At 37.9% G+C, this 15,770-nt stretch overlaps 1 long non-coding RNA gene across 1 annotated transcript in view; it reads left to right on the top strand.

Moving 5' to 3' along the window:
* Positions 1-15,372, top strand: part of LOC116525748 — a 22,001-nt gene extending 6,629 nt beyond the window's left edge. Inside the window, exons 2-3 of the long non-coding RNA XR_004257805.1 lie at positions 1,498-1,616; positions 14,458-15,372. This is a non-coding gene — a long non-coding RNA (uncharacterized LOC116525748). The remainder of the gene's footprint in view (positions 1-1,497; positions 1,617-14,457) is intronic.
* Positions 15,373-15,770: the final 398 nt, after the last annotated feature.

Genomic DNA, 15,770 nt, shown 5'->3' with positions numbered 1-15,770 from the left:
TTGAGACAGTTTTGCTTTTGTTGCCCAATCTGGAGTACAATGGCACGATCTCGGCTTACTGCAACTTCCACCTCCTGGGTTCCAGCGATTCTCTTGCCTCAGCCTCCCGAGTAGCTGGGATTACAGGCATGTGCCACCATGCGCAGCTAATTTTGTATTTTTAGTAGAGATGGGGTTTCTCCACGTTGGTCAGGCTGGTCTCGAACTCCTGACCTCAGGCGATCTGCCCACCTCGGCCTCCCAAAATGCTGAGATTACAGGCGTGAGCTGTCATGCCTGGACTTCTCTCCTGTCTCTCTAAGCAAGCAACATGATGCCATAGAAAGGACAGTAAACTATTACTTAGATATTGTGGATTTAGAAACATAGTAACTGATGTGACTTCATGCTCATATATTACTCATGGTTAGTTTCCATAATCACTGGTTTCCTATTTGTAAAACAGAAATCTAAAATAACTTCCTTCTTTGACTCTGTGCTGCTTTAAGGAATTTATGAGATGAACTATAGGAAATAATAAAATCCAACTGCTGAGCATATAATATATGCTGCATAATCTTCTATATGCTTTATGTGTAGCTTTTTATTTGATCTCTATGATATGTGAGCTATTTTTTATTCACCGAGGTAAAGAGAAGTACTCTGAAAACTGTAAACTACCAGAAATTACAAATAAATGTCCTGTAGGGAATCAATGTACAATGAAGAAAAAAAAAGCGTTTTCAACTAATTAACTTTCAGAAAACTTTTTGTTTTCTTATTTAAACTTTACTGATACTAACTTTCAATATTTGTACCTTGAACATTTCTATCACAGTTATTCTCTTTCTTCATCAATCTGTCCATTCATTCTGTAAATATTTGTGAGTTACCTATAATATGTCAGGTACTATCCTAAGGCTTTGGAAGAACAGTGGATGAAACAGACATGGCATCAGCTGTTTAGCATTATCGATTGTAATGAGGCTATAAAACAGTAGGTGATAAAGAAGTGTGGTTAGTAGCATCATGGGAATAGTGGTCCGTAGAAGGATATTACAGACCTAGGGTGTCGAGGAACGTTGTTTAGAGGAAGTCATATCTAAAGATTTGAAGGCTAAGAAGGAGTTAGGCAAAATGGAAGTAGAGAAAATTCCAAAAGAATAGTACCTTCAGTATTTCTGCCCCTTGTTTACATTGATTTTCTTTTTCTCTCTGTATCTTTAAACTCAAGTAAATCCTTCTTTAATTTTTATTCCCAAAATATAATTTGATATTAAGTTCTTGTAAATTGTTCAAATATTTCATATTTCATAAGCTTTTCATAATCCATCTATGTGATCTCGAATTTCTTAATCCAATAACCAAGCAATATTTTATTAAGGGTACTTTATTTCCCTATTCAGGTAGAACATGGCCTCTGTTATTAGCTAATCATAATATAAATAAAATTCAAAATAGGCAAGCAAATGTTTTCTATATAATTTCATTCTTGTGGTTTCCTTCCTTTGCCACTAGATGGTACTTGTATGCCTGAGAGACCAAAATGCTGATTCAGTTTACCTTCCTGGAAACTGTAAAACTAACCAATCAGAGGATCAGGTCATTGAGTAGAAGAAGCTTGCCCAACCCAAAATGTAAGTGATCCTGGTTCTTAAATTTATCCCTAAAAATTAACCCAACATTATCTTTTCTCTTTAGATAAATATGACAGTAAGAAATTTTAAATTAAATTAGCTTTAGTTTCTTCCCATCTTGTACCAACCCCCAAACCCCATTTTTTTTTACATTTCTTTATTTTTACTTTTTAATAGTACTGCTTTTCTAACATCCTAACCTGGAAAATTGGATTACTTCTTCCTTATTGGAGGCCCTCCATCCTCCTAGCTCCTTGCGTAAGCTAATGCTTTTCTTTCTGCTTGGAAAAGCCACTACCTCCCTTCCGACCCCTTCCTCCTAGGTTTTATTTTCAGAAATCCTAGTCATTCTTGAAGGCTCATTTTATCTAGTATCACTACCATGAAGTTTTTCTTGTTATTATTACTTGAAAATACCTTCTTCTGATTCCTTTTTCGCTCTTCTAACAATTTTAGTAATTTGTTTGATAATACATGGAATGTATTATTCAATTAATTTTTTAAATTGTTAGAATTTGAGACGGAGTTTCGCTCTTGTTACCCAGGCTGGAGTGCAATGGCGCGATCTCAGCTCACCGCAACCTCCGCCTCCCGGGTTCAGGCAATTCTCCTGCCCCAGCCTCCTGAGTCGCTGGGATTACAGGCACACGCCACCATGCCCAGCTAATTTTTTGTATTTTTAGTAGAGATGGGGTTTCACCATGTTGACCAGGATGCTCTCTATCTCTTGACCTCGTGATCCACCCGCCTCGGCCTCCCACAGTGCTGGGATTACAGGCTTGAGCCACCGCGCCCGGCTGGAATGTATTATTCTAAAGAGCTATATGTATCTCCATAGCAATTAGACTTCCTGCATTGTGATTATTTATGAAAATTTCTTAATCTCTGTACTATACGATGTTTGCCTCTTGAGAGCAGAGGCTATCTTAGTAATCTATATATTCTGAAATATTTAGTACATTATTATTTATTAAATTGAGTTTAATGCTAATATCCATAAGACTATTGCAAAAAACTCTAAGAGTAAAAAAATGATATGGTGATTCTTAATGATAGTCTCATGTGTAAGTTGGATCAAATTCATTAGCAAGGCCTGTGGAATCCAATCATCTTTTTCCCATTTTCCCTTTTTTCCCATGACATAAGACTCCTGCCTTCCCCAAATATATAGAAATAATGGGTCGGGCGCAGTGGCTCACACCTGTAATCCCAGCACTTTATCGAGACCATCCCGGCCAAAATGGTGAAACCCTGTCTCCACTAAAAATATAAAAAATTAGCTGGGCATAGTGGCACATGCCTTTAGTCCCAGCTACTCAGGAGGCTGAGGCAGGAGGATCGCTTGAACCAGGAAGGTGGAAGTTGCAGTAAACCGAGATCATGCCACTGCACTCCAGCCTGGTGACAGAGCGAGACTCCGTCTCAAACAAAAAAGAAAAAAAAAAAAAAAAGGAAATAATGCATAGAGCATTATTTAAAATATAAGCACTTTAAAATTTTTTTTTTTTTTTTTTTCTTAAGACAGGGTTTCACCATGTTGGTCAGGCTGGTCTTGAACTCCCGACCTTAGGTGATCCGCCCGTCTTGGCCTCCAAAGTGCTTGGATTACAGGCGTGAGCCACCACACCCGGCCAGCACTTTAAAATATAAAGCTGAGTTTAAAACAGAGACAGCAAAGGCTTCAGATACCAGAATTGAAGAAGAAATTCAAAGTCACAGTAATAAGGGCCAGGAGCTGAGGTTTTAACCCCATTTTGGACTAAAAGATGTGGTCCTAAAGCTACTTTTGAGGATCTGGAACTAACATTCCTGCATAAACTAGAAGCCTAAATAGATTTTCACTTTTTGAAGCTGTAGACGCTTATCTCAGTAGTCTAGGATGAGCAGAGGTGATAGTAATATTGAAAGCCTGTGAATATTGAAAGGTTCCTGTGAATATTGAAAGCCTCTGCCAATAAAAATCCAATTTTACATTATTGTTTGAAAAGGTAATCCTGGCCAGGCGCGGTGGCTCACGCCTGTAATCCCAGCACTTTGGGAGGCCAAGGCAGGTGGATCACTTGAGGTCAGGAGTTCGAGATCAGCCTGGCCAACATGGTGAAACCCCATCTCAATTTCTTTAAAAAAGAAAAAAAAGATAAACCTAAGCTTAAAAACAGAGAAACAGCCAGGCCCTATAGAAGCAAATATAAAAATACTTGATGTGGACATCTACACAACTCAGGAAACAAAAGAATCCCACAGAATATACAGCCTTCAGTAAAGGCGCATGCTCAATAAAATTTGCACACCACACAAAGAAGCAATCTACCACAAGGCAGATGAGATGACACAACAAATAGAAAAACCTGTGCCCAAACAACTTGAGTTAATAAAACAACTTGACAACTGGGGGCAGTGACTCACACCTGTAATTCCAACACTTCATGGGGGCCAAGGCAGAAGGATCACTTGAGGCCTAGAGTTGAGACCAGCCTGGGCAACATAGTGAGACCCTGCCTCTACCAAAAAAAAATTTTTTTTAATTAAAAAAACAAAAACCTGGATGTGACTATCAAAGAGATATCCATAAAATGATTAGAAACATAAAGAAAAATAAAAATCAAATGAAAAAGCAAGATAAGGTAAAAAATAAAAATATTTGAGAAAAGATAGGAATTTGTTGATGTATTAATAATTTTGATACTTATTGAACATCTGCAGACTTCTAGTACTGTTCTGGGTACTAAAGATAATAGTGAATAAGATATATAAATTTTCTACTGTCATAGAGTTTATTTCTATTGAAAATAAAAAGCTCACAAGATGGGTTAAATAGATGGACTAGATACAGTGAAAGAGATAATTTTTAAACTGGAAAATAAATCTGAGGAAATTATACAGAGGATTTTAAAATGGAGAGTATAAAAGTAAAGTCATATTCTTAAGAATGTAATAACAAGACTAAACACATATTTAATAAAAGTTCTTTTTGAGATGCAGTTTCGCTCTTTCACCCAGGCTGGAATGTGGTGGCCTGATCTCAGCTCACTGCAATCTCCATCTTCCCTTTTCAAGTGATTCTTCTGCCTCAGTCTCCTGAGTAGCTAGGATTACAGCTACCCACCACTATGCCTGGCTAAAGAATTTTGTATTTTTAGTAGAGACAGGATTTTATCATGTTGGCTAGGCTGGTCTCGAACTCATGACCTCATGATCTGCCCGCCTCAACCTCCCAAAGTGCTGGGATTGTGGGCATGGGCCACCATGCCTGACTGGTAAGAAACAGACATCCTAAAAAGAAAGAAAATAAAGAAAATGGAGGGGAGGCATGATTCAAAGAGAAGGCAGCAGAGAATGTGTGAGATATAAAGATAGACATGAACCAGAATGCAGTAAGTCTTTAGCAAGATACCTGTTTTAAAATAAATCAATGTCAGAACATTCCAGTTAAAGAGCACCAAAACAAGAAAAACAATTCCTAAGAGAAAAGCAAGAAAGAAAACATACCTGTAAACTGGGCATAGTACCTCATGCCTGTAATCCGATACTTTGGGAGTCTGAGGCAGGAGTATGACTTGAGCCCAGGATTTTAAGACCAGCCTGAGCAACATAGTGTCTCCAAAATTAATAATTAAAAAATTAGCTGGGTTTGGCGGCCCATGTCTGTCACCCCAGTTACTTAAGAGGCTGAATGGGAGGATCACTTGAGCCTGGGAAGTCAAAGCTACAGTGAGCTGTGATCATGTCACTGCACTCCAGCCTGAGTGACTGTAAGACCCTGTCTCAAACAATAACAACAACAACAGCCTACCTATGAGGAAACAAAAATAAAATTGGCAATAGAAATTCCACTGGTAAAAAGAAAGGTTAAAATAAAAATTTTTAAGGGCTGTGGGAAATTCTATTCTTAACTAAACTGTTGAAGTAAGAATGAGAAAGTTGTCAGATAAAGACCAATAGAGTTTACCATTCACAGACTTAGGCTGAAGGAACTACTGACAGGTGTACTTCAATAAGAAGGAAATCAAATCCAAAAGGAAGAAGCAAGATGTAGGAAGAAATATTGAACAAGGAAACTAAATAAAATTCTGGAGAAACTAAGTATTCACATAAAAATAATGGATTATAACCAAGAAAATTAAGATGCTATAACATGAAAGAAGAGGAAGTCACGTTTGAACATATTCTGTTTGTAAATTCCATTTTTTGAGAGGAGGCTATAGTTATTATTAATTTTGGAAATTATAAAATGAGGTATACATGTTAAAAATTTCCTGTTTACATGATTACAGAGTAATCACCTGTCATGTGTATTTGCTATACTATTTAAGAATATTCAATTCAGGTACTAGAAAATGTAAAAAAGAAAGAATTAAGAGATACATAGATACGTTAGATACAAGGTAAATAGAGTGTGTGTGTACTGAGTGCATAAACAAGAAGGTATGGAAGGAATGAGTAAGCACCAAACATTCATGAAACATCCAAGGCACCAATATTCATAAGGACCCATGAGGGAAAGAAGGAAGGAAGGAAAGAGGGAAGTAAGGAAGGAGGGAGGGAGGGAAGGAAGAAAAAAAAGGGGAAGGGGGAAGAAAAAAATCACTCAAATGGAAGGCAAGAAAGGCCTAAAAAATTAAGAAATGGCGTCTTAAAATCAAACTTGGTTACCTTTTCTTTTATTTCAAAGATACACAACTCATTTTTAATTCACCTACCTCAGCACATAATTTCTTACTGGTTGTATGAATACGTGATTAAGAAGGATTCTAAAGCGAAGTACCATTTTAATAAAGAAGAGTGCCTTCATCTATTAACAATATCTATCCAAAGGCACTGGAAATGAGCTGAAATAATGTGAGGAGTACATATGTGTCTTTCTTAATCCAGGTTTTCTAAGCTTAAAAAATCACCAATTACCAAAGCTCTCAAAAAGTCAATTATATTTTCTTTCAGTTTTTTAAAATTTGTTGCTTTTATGCCTAATATTTTTATATGTTTGAGAGAAGTTACTTCAAATACTACTAATTCAAATAAGAATATTTATAATATGGCCAGGTGCGGTGGCTCACGCCTGTAATCCCAGCACTTTGGGAGGCCTAGGTGGGTGGATCACGAGGTCAAGAGATTGAGACCACCCTGGTCAACAAGGTGAAACCCATCTCTACTAAAATACAAAAATCAGCTGGGCATAGTGGTGCACGTCTGTAGTCCCAGCTACTTGGGAGGCTGAGGCAGGAGAATTGCTTAAACCCAGGAGGTAGAGGTTGCAGTGAGCCATTGCACTCTAGTCTGAGTAACAAGAGCGAAACTCCATCTCAAAGAAAAAAAAGAATATTTATAATATACACAACACCATGAAAATCATAAGATAGTATTTTTAGTTACTACTTAGGAAAGAAAGTCCATCAATATGCCTATAACTGGCAAGAAATTTCAGCCATCATTCAATTGAATTCCACAAATGGTCATTGAGTTCTTACTGTGACATGCACAACAAACTCTACTAAAGGATCCAAAATTTAAAAACATAGTCCCTGCCTTCAAGAAATTTAATAGTGAAGGAGATATCCATTACATAGTCAACTGTAAAACAGAGCATAATGTCAGTAGATTCTACATCTAGCAGGGCATTAGGATCATCCAAGAAGCTTTTGTTTGTATATTTATTATTGTTGATTGTTGACTGTCAGAACCTGTCAAAGATGTGAAATAAGAATCTCTAAGGTATGAAATCTGAAAATGTATAAATTTAAAAGGGGTTCCACAAGATTCTGATACTTAGCTAGATTTGTGAACAACCATGATAAATGTTATGCTATTCATACTTAGAAGAATGTGGTTTATGTTACTTTATTGCAATTGTTTTATGACCCTAGTTCTCAAGGAAAGGAAACATAATATGAGTACATTTCTTAGGAGGATAAACTTACAAGGATAAACTTGCAAAATAGAATATTAACGTGGGTTCAGCCCTGGAGTGCCAGAGAACACTATGAAAGCATTTGATGACAAGAGGGAATAGAGGTACAAACTCACCCAACATGTTGAGGGAAAAAACAGGATAGGAAATATAAACATAACCTATGTCCAAATTGTGCCATGAGGTCAGGCCTGTTTTTTACTTTCTCTGTATTCACACTTCAGCCTGAGGACTGACTTGGAAGAGCTCTTGTTAGATTGGAAACTTTAATTTAAAAAAAAAAAAAAAAAAAGGAAAAGATCATATTTGTACACTTCTGGTTCCTAGATTGCAAAATATTTTCAAGTCACCCAATTATTATTTTTGGCATATTTTTGTGTCATTTTCTAAAAAGACAGTCTATCTAGTCAGATAAGTTTTCTAAGTAGGACTGCTTATCTTTACCTATTTTTGTGTAGACCTTTATTTTTTATGAAGATTTTTATTTTTCAAGTAATTTTTTATTTTTATTTTTACTGTTGTTTGGTGATGTTAAAATGGCTTGTAGTCATTCTTTTACAAAAGAAGAAAAGTGTGTAAATAAAGGAAACATTTTAACTCTAGCTGTTCTGATACCATTATGGAGCATATGACCTAGGATAGACTGATCGACCAAATAGGCCAATTGACTCAAAAATGTGCAATAGGTCAAATACCACTGATATTTACTTCTTACTCACATAGTAATTCAAAAGGATGCCCTAGGCATTGTCATCCTGTTGGAGGATAGAAGCGTTGAAAAGGCACAAAGGAACAAAAGACCTCCTTCTTAGCAGTCCAGACCATGAAGTGACAGTTACCACTTAAGCCTACATTTCTTTTATGAGAAATAGCTATGTGGCTCTACCTAGATGCCAGAGAAGTGCCAGTCTTGGCTGTGCAACCACTTCCCAGCTATGTTTCCATAATATGGAAGGAGGATTACAAATCTTCAGTGACAGCTAGCTATATGTATTCTCTTTCTTGAAAATTTAAGAGAACCTACTTTTGAAAGTATCTAAGCCTGGCATATCATAGAGGTTATTTATTGACAACACTATTTTTACTCCATTGTTAGTGGTCTTCTTAAAACATTTTGGAAATTCGGCCAGGCGCTGTGGTTCATGGGCTGTAATCCCAGCACTTTAGGAGGCTGAAGGGGGCAGATCACAAGGTCAGAAGATTGAGAACATCCCGACTAACACAGTGAAACCCCATCTCTACTAAAAATAGAAAAAAATTAATCGAGTGTGGTGGCACATGCTTATAGTCCCAGCTACTCGGAAGGCTGAGGCAGGGGAATCACTTGAACCTGGGAAGCAGAGGTTGCAGTGAGCCCAGATCATGCCACTGGCCACTGCACTTCAGGCTAGGTGACAGAGTGAGACTTGTTCTCAAAAAAAAAAAAAAAAAGGAAATGTATATTTCCACCAAAATTGTTAATTTCATCTAAATTTTCTAATTTATTAGCTTAGATCTGTGCAATAGATTCTCAAATAAGTATCTTACATTTATTTGAATCACTGGTTACATCCATTTATTCCTCAGACAATAAACTGCCTAATTTGTTAGTGTTTTTAATGAAAAATAATTGAGTCTACTTATGAATTCTATTATTTTTCTGCATAGAATTTTTTAAATATTAAATCTTACATTTCCATTCAGATAAGGGTCTTTTTTTTATTGTTGTTGTTGTTGTTGTTTTGTTTGAGACATTGTCTCACTTCATCGCTCAAGCTGGAGTCTTTACACCCACTGCAAACTCTGCCTGTCAGGTTCAAGTGATTCTCATGCCTCAGCCTCCAGAGTAGCTGGGGTTACAGGCACGTACCACCACCTCCAGCTAATTTTTGTATTGTTAGTAGAGACAGGGTTTTACCATATTGGTCAGTCTCATCTCAAACTCCTGACCTTGGGTAACTCACCTGCCTTGGCCTCCCAAAGCGCTGGGATTATAGGGGTGAGCCACCATGCTCTGCCATGTATTCAGATAGATTTTTAAAGCAATAGTATAGGAGTGATGTACTTCCTAAGCCCTTGTATATTTAAAAATTATTCTTTCACATGAATCATGATTTAGCAGCTGGGAACAGAATTCTTGAGTAATGCTCTTTTCTTTTTTTTTTTTTTGAGACAAAGTCACTCTGTCATCAGGCTAGAGCGTAGTGGCACAATCTCCGCTCCCTGCAACCTCTGCCTGCCAGGTTCGAGTGATTTTCCTGCCTCAGCCTCCCAAGTAGCTGAGACTACAAGTGCACGCCACCACGCCCAGCTAATTTTTGTATTTTTAGTAGGGACAGGGTTTCACCTTGTTGGCCAGAATGGTCTCGATCTCTTGACCTCGTGATCTGCCTGCCTTGGCCTCCCAAAGTACTGGGATTGCAGGCATGAACCACTGTACCTGACTGGGTAATACCCTTTTCTTCTCAAAACTTTGTACAGACATACACAGACGCACACACAGTTTTTATTTTCTGAACCATTTGAGGTAAATTATATACTCTTTTTGGGGCTGGATTTGGCCCCTGAGCTGCAGTTTGTCAACCCCTGCATCAGATGCTGAAATGGAATGAAGAAATAAAGAAGAGTAAAAGGAATTTTTTAATTGGCAAATTATGAGTCATATACAAATACAAAATGAACTTATATAAAAAAATTATTTAGTTTTTTTTTTAAGACAGGGTTTCACCATGTTGGCTAGGCTGGTCTTGAACTCCTGACCTCAGGTGATCCGCCCACCTCGGCCTCCCAAAGTGCTAAGATTACAGGCATGAGCCACCGCCCCCGGCCTAGTTCTTTAAATAATGGGAGAGTCAGCAAGATGTTACCATTGGTTCAAAGGAGAATCAAAAATCACTTCTACACACATGTGCACACACACACACACACGCACAATCAGGAATGCTGAAATAAATTTACTAATTGATGCAAAATTGGTCAATATCCATGGGCAATGATCAATTGTATTCCTCTAACAAAATTCATTTGCGTTTCTAGAGACAATAATCATCTGCTTTATCCTTTTTTATGACTTTCAGAGTTATAAAACAGCTCAGAGAGGCTCAAGTCCCCACATTCATAGCCACATTAGGGAAACTGAGACCCCTGACCAGGATTTTCAACTACTAAATCAAGCATGATGACATCTTAGCATGTACTGATTTCAAAATATCCAATTCAGACCTTAATGCTCCTTTATAGGGAATGGTAAAAATTAATTTGTGTCATTTATTTATAAAATGTGTTAACATTTTAATAATATGGCACCAAAGAAACATTCCAACTCCTCTATCACAACAGTAGGTGCTGTCTTAGCCAAGAGGGCTTGAAAAATTGTATCAGTGAAAAAAATTATGGCAGTGAGGAAGATCTGACCTAGCCCACACCCCTCTTGCCTTTAGCTTTCATGCTGCCTTTAATTATTCCTGAGCTGACTTTGGAAGATGTTTAGGTTATCGTTTAAATGATAATAGCCCTTTCTCCAAAACTCAACCACCCTGTAAAGCTAATGAGAGACAACCAAGCTAGGTAGGGGGAGAAGAGGAGCTGAACTCTGCAAAGGTATAGACTGACCACAAGATATGAAACTTTCCTATTTACATCTGCAGATAACATCACAATTTTTTTTTTTTTTTTTTTTTTGAGACGGAGTTTCACTCTTGTTACCCAGGCTGGAATGCAATGGCGCGATCTCAGCTCACCGCAACCTCCGTCTCCTGGGTTCAGGCAATTCTCCTGCCTCAACCTCCTCAGTAGCTGGGATTACAGGCACGCGCCACCATGCCCAGCTAATTTTTTGTAGTTTTAGTAGAGACGGGGTTTCACCATGTTGACCAGGATGGTCTCGATCTCTTGACCTCGTGATCCACCCGCCTCAGCCTCCCAAAGTACTGGGATTACAGGCTTGAGCCACTGCGCCCGGCCCAACATCACAATTTTATATTGGCCTTTGAGATATCTTTTGAGGTTTTTTTGCATGTCTGACACTGATGGCTCCACTTGGACCCACCAAACCACTCCAGTGCCCAACCTCCCAGGAGTGACTCAGCTAAAGAAGACAGCTTTAACCCTCTATAATTTTATCTCTGACCTAACTAAATCAGTAGCAAACACCAATTTCTTAGTCACCCCCTTCCTTCCTCCAAACTGCCTTTGGAAAAATCCCTAACCTGGGATCCTTCTATGAGACTGATTTGAGTAATAACTCTGTCTCCCATATGGTGTGGCCATGTGGCATGGCTGGCCTCACGTAAATTAAACTCTTTCTTTACTGCAATGCTGTGGTCTTTATCTGTGCAGCAGGCAGGATGAACCCATTCAGTGGTTACAGATTTTGCACAGGGACAGAAACATTAAAGTGGCTTTAAAGATGCAGATTGAAATCACAGTTCCAACACATACTAGCTGTATAATCATGGGGAGATAAATTAACATCTCCCAGTCTCAGTTTCTTCATCTGTAGCATGATAATAGTAAGCCCAATGTATTACATTGAGGTAATACAAGTGACACACTTAGTATATAGCCTAGTACAAAGTAATCACTTAATACTGTTATTTTTTGTTCATTCATTTAATTTATTTATTTATTTATTTATTTATTTTTGAGACAGAGTCTTGCTTTGTTGCCCAGGCTGGAGTACAGTGGCATGATCTCTGCCAACTGCAACCTCCTCCTCCTGGATTCAAGCAATTCTTGCGCCTCAGCCTCCCAAGTAGCTGGGATTTCAGGCATCTGCCTCCATGCCCAGCAAATTTTTGTATTTATAGTAGAGACAGGTTTTTGCCATATTGGCCAGGCTGGTCTCAAACAGCTGACCTCAAGTGATCCACCCACCTCAGCCTCCCAAAGTGTTGGGATTATAGGTGTGAGCCATCACACCCAGCCCTGTTATTTTTCTTTTAGATTAGGGGCTATCACATCTAATTTGTCTAAAATTTGCCAACATATAATTTTGGACACTCTTGACAAAGCTGTGTTACCATTTTTATGCCACATTTGTGTTTTATTTTATTATTATTTTTTTTAAAAAAGGGGGTTTCACCATGTTGGACAGGCTGGTCTTGGACTCCCGACCTCAGGTGATCTGCCCGCCTTGGCCTCCAAAGTGCTTGGATTACAGGTGTGAGCCACCACACCCGGCCAACATTTGTGTTTTATTAGAGAAAGTTCTTTCTTGGTGGAAAATACAAATATATTCAATTCTCTAGAACCTGGCTGAAGTGTAGTGACATGGAATAGCCATACCGCTCCTAACGTATCCTCTGATACCACTTATCCTGGGGTGTACATTTAGGTCAATAGAAAGAAGAGGAACACCATCTAATTTTCTATAGGAATCAAAATGTTCTTTGAATTACACTCAAGTCTTTTCTAAAAGTTTCAACCGACACTATGCAAATATTACTTTCCAGCATGCATTCAATTTTATTAGAACCTAATATAAGGAAACATCTTTGTTCTATGCTATTATTTTTTAAAAACAGGCATTTTCCACACCAAAGTGAACACAGAGGAAGAATTAAATTTGAAACTAATTTCATTTCAAGTAAATTATAGACACTTACTTGCATCTTTTCTGTTCAATTTATAGCACACATTAGACATTTAAGAAATTAGAATTGTTATGCCCCTGTTACTGGAAAGGAGTCCTGATCCAGATTCCAAGAGAGGGTTATTGGATCTTGTGCAAGAAAGAATTCAAGGCAGTCCATAAAACAAGTGAAAGTAAGTTTATTAAGAAGGAAAAGGAATAAAGCAGCCCTGAGGGTTGCGGGTTACCCATTTTCATGGTTATTTCTTGATTATATGCTAAACAAGGGGTGGACTATTTATACTTCCCCTTTTTGGACCATGTCGGGTAACTTCCCAATGTTGCCCATGGCATTTGTAAACTGTCATGGTGCTGTTGGGAGTGTGGCAGTGAAGACCACCAGAGGTCACTGTCATCGCCTTCTTGGTTTTGGTGGGTTTTAGCCATCTTTATGCAACCTGTTTTATCAGCAAGGTCTTTATGAACTGTATCTTTTTCCTTTTTTCTTTCTTTCTTTATTTTTTTGAGACGGAGTTTTGCTCTTGTTGTCCAGGCTGGAGTGAAATGGCACGATCTCGGCTCACTGCAACCTCCGCCTCCTGGGTTCAAGTGATTCTCCTACCCCAACCTCCTGAGTAGCTAGGATTACAGGCATGCCCCACCATGCCCGGCTAATTTTGTATTAGGGTTTTTCCATGTTGGTCAGGCTGGTCTCGAACTCCCGACCTCAGGTGATCCACCCGCTTTGGCCTCCCAAAGTGCTGGGATTACGGACATGAGCCACAGCACCTAGCATGACCTATATCTTATGCTGACCTCCTATTTCATTCTATGACTAAGAATACTTTAACGAGCGCAGCCTAGTAGGTCTCAGCCTTAATTTACTACGCTCCTATTCAAGATGGAGTTTGTTCTGGTTCAAACACCTCTGACCCCTGCACTTCTAAATTGAAAAAAAAAAAAAAAAAAAAAAGTATCACTGAAGTGACTTCTTTTTAGAACCATGGAGGTTTTTTTTTTCTGAAATGTAACATTTTCTATATGAAGAACTGACATTTTAATTTCGTGCCATACTCACTCATCACGCTGCTCGAATCATCATTCCAATTCCTCAACTCAGTGGCTTGTTGTTGTTGTGGGTTTTTTTCTATTTATGGTAGATGAAAACTAACATTGATGTTATAAAAATAGCATTAAGATGCACATTCAAAGTCCGTAAGAAAAACTTTCTGGGTTGAGGACATTTCTGGCTGGGTTTTCAGACAACAAAAGTCCGTTGATTTTTGAAATATCTTTTGTTTGACATTGGATTGTCCCCTTTTGCCTGCTTGATCAGAACGGGTGAATTTAATTTCCTCTTTTCTTTGTTCTATTATCAACTGCAGGCATCTCTTTGAGAGGACCCAGTAGGAGAGAACTGCCCTTGAAATGCTAAAATGGGGAAAACAGCTTGAGAATGTTATGAGGCAAGACAGACTGACGTGAAAGATATTTTGATCTCCATGCACTTGGTGCCAACTCAAGGCCAAGTTAGGAAAACAGTCCACGATGTACTGTAAAGTAATACTGAATGGAACAGGTGAGTTAAGAATGGAGTAAGAATGGAAAAGTGAGTCAGACATAAAGTCACAACACCCTGAGTTTGTCCTCAAGATAATTATCGGTGGCATTAATTGGCAAATTTCTGTTGCTGTTTAATTGTAAACTAATTAATGCTACAAATATTTGCATTTTGTAGAGAGTACATTACAATGTTCTCAGTATAAAACTAGATGGGAAAGTGGAATTTAGTTTTAAACTCCAACATATCTCTTAAATCACTTACTTCTATTTCAAGCAGGAGAGAAAATTATTGTGCATGAAACCTATAATAATTTAGAGTGTTTATCAGGAAAAGGAGAGTGTTCTGCAAGTAAGGGCTTTATTTAAATTTACTAAGGGAGAGTGTATTTACACTTCTATGGCAATTTTTCGATATGACTACTTTCTAACAAATATGAAATCTTTCTTTTCCAAATAGGTGAGTGGTTTAAATCAGAGAACCTGTATCATGGTCTTTGATTGTTGATCCTGTTTTTACATGGCCTTCAAACCATCTCAGGTTCTTAATTCTTAGCTTTTCCTTTCCATAACTATAAAAATGGAAATGATAAAATGCTGAAAGTTTTAAATGTTTGTATGTGTTTGTTTGCTTTGTTTTGGGATTCCCAATTAGACATTTTTATTTCTATGAAATATTACTACACTGGGAACTTGAAAATACATGGGCAGATTCAGGGGACAATGCCATAAAAATGAAGACAATTGATGAAACAAAACTTTAAAAGTATGAACTTTTACATACTTTAAAGATATATATTTTAGAATGAAGTTAAAAAAATTTTTTTTGAATGTTGTTGAGGGTACAGGGCAATAGAGCTTCTTATATACTGCCAGAGTAGTGTGTGTTGGTAACCTCTTTCTCAAAAGTAATTTATCAACATGAGTCAAGAACTTTAAAAATGTTTTTAAGCCAGGCACGGTGGCTCACACCTGAATTCTAGCACTTCAGGAGGCTGAGGCAGCTGGATCACTTGAGACCAGGAGTTTGAGACCAACCTGGCTAACATGGTGAAACCCCATCTCTAATGAAAGTACAATAACTACCCTGTCGTGGTGGTACATGCCTGTTATCCCAGCTACTCTGGAGACTGAGGCA

This window comes from Sapajus apella, unplaced genomic scaffold, assembly GCF_009761245.1.
Source record: "Sapajus apella isolate SASKATOON/1434 unplaced genomic scaffold, GSC_monkey_1.0 scaffold48, whole genome shotgun sequence".
Lineage (NCBI taxonomy): Eukaryota > Metazoa > Chordata > Mammalia > Primates > Cebidae > Sapajus > Sapajus apella.
The sequence above is the reverse complement of the archived record's forward strand: the minus strand, read 5'-3'. Positions and strand labels throughout refer to the sequence as shown.